A 6152-nucleotide genomic window follows, 5' to 3' on the forward strand; every position below is an offset into this window, starting at 1 on the left:
CTTCTGTCAAAATAGTTAATTCCTTTATTTTACACTCAAGATTATATATTTCGATTGTTTATGATGCAGCCTCACTTAATATATAGATTTGCCACATAAATCCATCTGAATTTAATTGTTACCACTGTATATTTATAAAAATTTGCAATGAATTTCCAATGTCGGCCATTTTGGACTATTACGTAGAGATTACGTAGTGAATGCAAGGGATAGTTCTTTATCCGATTGCGCATAAAAAGGAACACTTTACATTAACGTTTTTACTTTCGATATTAGCGCATGATAGCTTATAAATATATCTAAAAATCATTTGTTGAGGCTGTGACAAAAATTTATTTCGGTGCTAGGTTGAGTGCATTTCAGTTCTTACATAAACTCGTTTAAAATACATTTCTAGCTACCTTACAGTACAGTATAGATCTACATGTATATAATGATCAAAATTTATCGCTTAAACGTTCTACATGTAGCTAAAGTTGTTAAAAACTTAAAATGATTACGGTGTTTTAATAAAGGTTTAGAAACGTTTTCTTTTTGCGTGCGTTTTAGCGTGCGTATATCGTTTAGCGTATTTCGTTTAGCGTATATCGTTTTGCGTGCGTCTGCGTATTTCGTTTCGTTTTGCGTGCGTATAACGTGCGTTCGTATAGCGTGTAACGTGCGTTCGTATAGCGTGTAACGTGCGTTTTGCGTGTAAACTGACACGTTCACCCTACTGTACTTATATTAATCCAAATGATGATTTAACATTAAATAAGTTGTGTGTATGGTTCATACCAGATTGTTTTAAAGTATTTCCGAAGTATTTGATTATTATTATTATAAAATTTATTTTGACTTATTTAACAATAACTGCCTCTATAGCTCAGTGGTAGAGCACTGGTCTCGTAAACCAGGGGTCGTGAGTTCAAACCTCACTGGAGGCATGTTAATTTTGTCATCGTCAAATAAAAGTTACGCAAGTCCATATTCCATGCTTTTATTTTCGTAATATTTGACAGACGAAAATAAGGTGCCTTCCAAAAAGGCGAATACGTTGCAATATGGGTCATAATGAAATGCAGATATTTCAGTTATTTCACGCTGTAAGAATCACGATAAACGGAAAGAACTTATTTTTATTAATGACCGACTTGCACATTGACATTTCGGGAACGGCTGAAAACCTATGAATATGTTAAGTACTATATATATTGATATACAGTGAAATAGATTGTCTGGGACCTAGTTTGTGTGGCATTTTACGAATCTGTTGTCAAGAGATTTGACTTCTAAGTATATTAAGATTATAAAACAAATTCATTGACAAAAATACAATTTCATTGTAAAGAACAGATTCACTGCAACGAAACGAAATAAATTAATGATAATAAACATTTAATTATTTAGTGTCTTATATTTAAGCATTCTCCCTGTTTCTAGTGTTCGTTTCATGCAATATAATATTAAAGTCATCCGTTATACTTTATTTGGGAAAACCTTTGCATTATTTAAATATATATGCAAACACGTCGATTCTGGTCAATTGAATGCTAAAATTTCAGACAATAGTTCACAAAACGTATATAAACGACAAAACGCATTACGAAGGTCCTGCGTTGTTTGGGATAACAGTACCACATTGATGTATATCAATTTCCTTTGTGGATATTTCTGAATTTGTGTTTAATGTGGTATTTCCCTAAGCTAGTTGCACTGAGACTAAATATGTGAATCAAGAAGATATAAAGAACTACATTATTGTGTATTTCAATACATTCTTAAGTATACCTGCATCGATACTGGTTTAGGAAGCAAGATGCGATATAACCTTTTATCGAAGAAAATAAGAATAAAGTCGCAAATGAAAAGTTGCAATTCAGGGGAATTTTTAATGCATTAGTACGGACAGAAGATATAGTAAAAAAAAACGTATTCAGTGACAAGTTAATTAAGAGGCTTGTCGCTCAAGCACGTTTTAATTTAATTTCTAAATAAGATTGATCTTAATTTTGTGACACAGAATTTCAAATAAGCATCAAATTAAATTTACATTCTTGCACTTTGTCCAAACCTTTTTCATTTACACTTTTCAAGGCAACGTGCCAAGATATGTGTACATCGACCAGACCTTCACAAAATTGTTCTAATCAAATTTGTAGAATATTTTACTGTATTGATTTATTAACTAAACAACTGTTTGTATGTTAAAGAAATACAAATTTATGATAAAAGTAATCAAGAAAAACTCATTTTTTTATACTTTAAGTTAAATATTAAGGAAGAACCTTACTATTGAGACCCCATGTTGATAATTTTATTTATAATGTATTTTACGAGCGTATTTTCCTGAAAGTTAAATGTGTACTTTTGATAACATCTAGCAAGACGGATACCAAGTGTTACCCCAAAAAGTAATAATTAAATTGAAGTTTAGAAATTTTAATATCTCCAAATCTGGTTTATTTATATAATTCATAATTTAATTTGACGTGTTTTATTTAAAGTACAAGTATAGTACATAGTATTACGTAGAATCGTGTCTTTTGCCAAAAATGAACTATTCTTGTTTTAATTTTTTCACATACATATTCAACAACTCATTAAGCGCTGTATGCATGTAAATGTTTATACCGTTTAACTATGCTGTTATGTCTGGTTAATATGTTTGGTGCATTAATTCTAATCTTGCATTTATCAATACCGTAATTAATCCGAACTTAACATTTTTATTTTTGCATTTCTGTATTCAAATGGGCGAACATACTCATCGTATTCATAATGCTAACTATCTTTATACTATAATTTTTATAAATTCAATGCTTCCACGACAGAGACTAGCGTATAAAATGACATTAATGTTGAAACGCTGAAGGAGACATTTAACTACTGTTACAAACATTTAAAGGCCAATTATTTCTCAAAAGCTTGTTGGTGTTCTGTTAACGTTATAGTTTCCAAAAAGTTACTCATTGGCCAATTACATGTACCTGAACCATCTTTTGCTTCTGTTGCATTTTGGCAATAAGTAAAATATAGTTATTTAATATTTTGAATGGAAATCAAGATACTACTTTGTTTACATTTTGCTAATTCTAGTGTTCAATAACTTCACATTCAGCGAAATTTTCTGCAGTTGATATGCAACTAAATTGCTCTAGAACCAATATTTAAATTTTATAAAACTATTGTTTGCTTTTCCTAAAGAATGAAAATTGTATTTATATCTTAGGCAAAATGGGCCTTTAGGCATTAGCATTAGGTTGCTTCCAGTCTAATCCTTTTCTTGTTTTGATTGTAAATATCATGTATGTAAATATGCTTATGTGAGGAATAAAATATGTTTAAACCAAAATGGGCCTTTAAAATTTCTTCTTCATTTACAACGAAATTCCCTTAGCGGTTACATGGCAGCTGCAAACGATATAAATGCAACTGTACCGGATTTGAGACATATGTTTATTTATTTAATGAAAAGTCTATACAGATTTATTTTATTGACATGAAGCCAAATTGATATTTTACGGCTTTAATTAAATACAATTAATATAAAGACTAAATATAGCTCTGAGATTGGATTAAACAATTCTGGACCAGACCATTTTATTGATAAAAAAATCGGTTTATGTGTATCTGTGGCATAATTTGATGACTAAATAATTTGCACCATAGCAAATAAGAAAGATTAAATTTGCAAAAACTCACCACAGTATTAATACTTAATTCAAATTTTATTGTACAATTAAATAGGTTCATCTTTTTTGTACTCAACATCCTTAAGTGAATGTTTGTTATGGTTGTGTTTGTTATTGTTTTCGATGCAATAAAGGCACATAATATTAGACCTTAATAAAAATACCGTGCCTTTAAATAATGTAGCTCAATGGAGTTATCACTTATTTTGGAAGAACAAAATATATATTTGATAATTGGATTTCAACATCAAAAAATATATGCATGTACTATAACCCAAACTTTTGTTTTATCATCAAATAATGTGTGTCTGGATCATACAAAATTGCTTTGAAATAATCTCAAAAGTATTTCATTACAAAACAACATTTATTTTGATTAAGCTAACAATAACTGCCTCTATAGCTCAGTGGTAGAGCACTGGTCTCGTAAACCAGGGGTCGTGAGTTCAAACCTCACTGGAGGCAACTTTTTGTTAATATTTTCTTAGCGTACTACGTTGTTTATTTAAAGCTTTTTCACAGACATAAAAATTTGAAACATAAATTTCAAGCTTCATTTAATTCCAAAGGCCATTATGTATTATATAGCAAAGTATTGCAAGAAACTTATACACATTTGTCTGACTAATTTTCTGTTTTCAGAATAGTTATGCACTGGTAATCAATACATATTCAAAATATTCTTAGCTAACATCATTAATCAAAAGAACATTTTATTCTTTTTTAAGTTTGCTGTCCATTTGCACTTATTAAACCCTTGCTTAGGATACTGTATGGCTTGCGGTTGTAAAGTGTATTTTGCAATAAAGACATTTGCGTCGATACAATGCTTAGTTTGGCTTTAATGTATCTTAATCACATAAGAAATGCGTGATTTATGTGGCATGGCTAATTAATTTAATATAATCGCTACAAAAGCTGAACTATTCAGGTGTAAGCTCAGCACAACGTTTTTTACCTTAGACATGATTTACTTACACATAAGGAACAGGTAATCATCTTGCTTTTTAACGACGGTATAAGTTAAGTCCTTGTCATACAAAATGTTAAGTGTGCAGATATACCTAAAAGGTAAGAAAAACATTTTATGAGAAAAAGGATTGATGATTTTAGAAAGCTGACTGCATTTACTGTAACTGCAGTTGTTCTAGTCCTTCGGGAGTCCAGCACTTTTAAGTGTTGAGAATTGAGTACCACTCAAGCCGGTGCTAGGGAGGACTTGAGGGATGTTGTACTTTTTCATTATCCGTCAGACTTAATCATACCGAGTTTGCATTTTTCATGTAACTTTGCTGTTTAAAGTGCTTCCGAGGGATCACTTTTTTCCAGATAATGGTCAAACAAAAGTTTATTTAAAAAGGTACATTGTATCTTAAATTCGTCTACATCACAACACCTGGTCGCTATAATTGATTTTTCATTAAATACTTCTGTGGTAGAATTAATTCTGGCAAGTGAGTATAAAAATATTTTTCATTTATTTATGGTATCCCAACGTCGGGTATTTTCGTGGTTTCGCCGTTTTCCGTTATAAGTTTGTGTGCACGCGTGGTTCCTTCACGTGATTAATCGGAATGTAAACAGTGCTAATGTTTGTTGCAACATGGAAGTTAAAATGTAAGTGAAATTTTTTATGTAGATACGAATATTTTTACATGTATTCCTGAAACCCCTGTCACACTCGGGTGGCGCTCTCAAGGCGTCCAAAGAATTTTCAGAACGCCGAGGTGAGTGCAGAACAATCGCAAACATCGCAAACATGATAGTTCGGCTGCAATGTATCTATTCTCCCAACCAAAGGTCACGTGACTTTTATTGATCAAAAGTGATCTCACATAGTAATATGTTTTGTCCAAATAAATGCTGGTACCATATGACAAAAGTCCGGTATTGGAAAGTAAATTGATTTACAATTCTATTCTGTTTTGTTTTTCTCTGCAGTGGACACCCTGTTGTTTGTGGTCCCTACAGGTCCTATGATGTCCAGGATGTGAATGACGCATATAAGGCTGTCATTGAAGAATGTCTGCCAATCGATAAAGCAGCTAGAAAATATTCAGTACCTGCTTCAACCCTCAGAGACCGTGTCAAAGACAAGGTAGACATTGACAACACAATACGATCAGGTCAGTGATCACGCAAGAGCAAGAGGAAATTTTGGTCCAACATGTGACTGTTGTGGGTGAAGTAGGCTTTATGAACACATCTGCGGATGTTTCTAAATTCAAAATTTTACTATTTCACGTTTAAATGTTGAATTCTGCTTAAGCCGGTGCTAGGGGGCGTGGACGGTAACTTGCACTTTCCAGTACCGTCCATGAACAGGCTCAATCAAACCGTGCCTGCAACATTTTCAATTTTGCCGTGTTGGGCTTTCTTTAGGGATTCTGTATTTATCTATTTGATTACTCACGACAGGAGACATTAACCTGGCCCCTGATTAAGCATTTTATCTTGGTGTCAGAGACAAGGTCCATC

General features: G+C 32.2%; 2 non-coding genes across 2 annotated transcripts; both read left to right on the top strand.

The window, feature by feature from the left end:
• Positions 1-854: 854 nt before the first annotated feature.
• Positions 855-926, top strand: Trnat-cgu (transfer RNA threonine (anticodon CGU)). Its single transcript has one exon. It is a non-coding gene; the product is annotated as a tRNA-Thr (tRNA).
• Positions 927-4067: 3141 nt separating this feature from the next.
• Positions 4068-4139, top strand: Trnat-cgu (transfer RNA threonine (anticodon CGU)). The gene has a single exon. It is a non-coding gene; the product is annotated as a tRNA-Thr (tRNA).
• Positions 4140-6152: the final 2013 nt, after the last annotated feature.

This window comes from Ruditapes philippinarum, unplaced genomic scaffold (assembly GCF_026571515.1).
Source record: "Ruditapes philippinarum isolate M1 unplaced genomic scaffold, ASM2657151v2 ctg8050_1_1_1_1, whole genome shotgun sequence".
NCBI classification, from domain to species: domain Eukaryota; kingdom Metazoa; phylum Mollusca; class Bivalvia; order Venerida; family Veneridae; genus Ruditapes; species Ruditapes philippinarum.